At 40.8% G+C, this 1,795-nt stretch overlaps 1 pseudogene; it reads left to right on the top strand.

Annotated features, from left to right (window-relative positions):
• The first annotated feature begins 498 nt into the window (after positions 1-498).
• Positions 499-950, top strand: LOC125400827 (large ribosomal subunit protein uL24 pseudogene; annotated as a pseudogene).
• Positions 951-1,795: the final 845 nt, after the last annotated feature.

Below are 1,795 nucleotides of genomic sequence, written 5' to 3'. Positions count from 1 at the left end.
AGTCTGATATTCAGGCAAGCTTTGTTTTTAGATTACAAACAAAATATCACTAAAATGGCATTAAGTTTTATTCCTGTTACATCCCCAATGATAAGAACAGTGGACCAGAACACCTTACCTAGGACAATGACAATGACAGCAGTAACTAGAATAGGCACAGCAGCACCTGCTGGTAAAGTATGGAGAAACTAGAATCCTCCCACATAACAGGTGGGAGTAGAAAACGCTGGAGCTGCTTTAGAAAATAGTTCAGTGATTCCTCAGTTACAGGTTTACCACCTGGCTCAGCGATTACTGTAAAGAGCAGAAAGGAATCTTCAAATGCTTGAACAGGAAGTGTACAGTGCACTTTACAGCAGCTAAAAGAGGTAAACGGCCCGGGGCAGTCTGTGGCTGGCTAGGCAAGTGAACTGTAGAACCTGATAGACTATTGCTCCATCATCAAAAGAGAATGAAGCACTTTCCTCTTGCGGCCATCGCTGGATGGCCGCCGCCAAAATGAAGTTCAATCTGTTTGTGACTTCTGACCGGAGCAAGAACCGCAAATGGCATTTCAATGCACCGTCTCACATTCGGAGGAAGATCATGTCTTCCCCCTTTCCAAAGAGCTGAGACAGAAGTACAATGTTCGATCGATGCCCATTCGGAAGGATGACGAAGTTCAGGTTTTCCGGGGACACTACAAAGGCCAGCAGATTGGCCAAGTAGTCCAAGTGTATAGGAAGAAATACGTCATCTACATTGAACGGGTGCAGCGAGAAAAGGCTAATGGCACAACTGTCCACGTGGGCATCCACCCCAGCAAGGTGGTGATCACCAGGCTAAAGCTGGACAAAGACCGCAAGAAGATCCTGGAAAGGAAAGCCAAGTCTCGACAAGTAGGAAAGGAGAAGGGTAAATACAAGGAAGAAACAATAGAGAAGATGCAGGAGTAGGGGCGTCTCATACAGTTTTCATTAAAGACTGCTTGAGTAAAAAAAAAAAAAAAAAAGAGAATGAAGCATTGATACATGCTATGACATGGATGAACCTTGAAGGGATGATAAATGAGAGTCTAATAACCTGCACACGTGGTACGATTCCATTTGTATAAAATACCTACAGAGATAGCAAATAGAGGAGATGGCCCATAGGGGCTCAGGGACAGGGAAGACCTGCTAGTGGGCACAAAGTTCCTCTCTAGGTGATGAAAACACTTGGGTTCTGGCGGAGTGATGGACGGATGCACAGTACTGTGAATGTAGGAAAGTATAAATACCTTTTTTTCTTTTTACATTTATTATGTATGAGTGACAGTGTGTGAATTGGATCAGAAGACAATTTGTGGGGTTCAGTTCTCCGTTTCTATCATGTGGGTCCCAGATTTTGAAGTCAGGCGAGAGCAGGCTTGGTGACAAGTGCCTTTTACTCCTGAGCCATCTCAACAGCCCCTCTAAAAATATTTTTATATTTTCTTACGTGCGTGAAGCAAACACTGTTAAAAGAAAAAAAAAACAAGAGAAAAAATGAAACATATTAGGCAAAAGAATTTGCCAGCTTTAAGTCTGCAGTTCTGAAATCTTTCTTTTTAAATATTGACACAAAAAAGTGTTAGAGGAACCTCTATATTTTATTAAATGTGTGGCATTGTTTGATAACACAAAAATTCAAATCTACGGTACTTGAATTTAACAATACATTACAAAGTAATTAAAAGAGATAATCTGTGTAAAGAATTTTGTTTCGTACAAGTATTTGTCAAGGTACGATTTTCTGAATTCATGAATCTAAAATGAAAATATTTTGGTCGAAATAT

This window comes from Myodes glareolus, chromosome 24 (genome assembly GCF_982192425.1).
Source record: "Myodes glareolus chromosome 24, mMyoGla1.1, whole genome shotgun sequence".
Classification (NCBI taxonomy): domain Eukaryota; kingdom Metazoa; phylum Chordata; class Mammalia; order Rodentia; family Cricetidae; genus Myodes; species Myodes glareolus.
The sequence above is the reverse complement of the archived record's forward strand: the minus strand, read 5'-3'. Positions and strand labels throughout refer to the sequence as shown.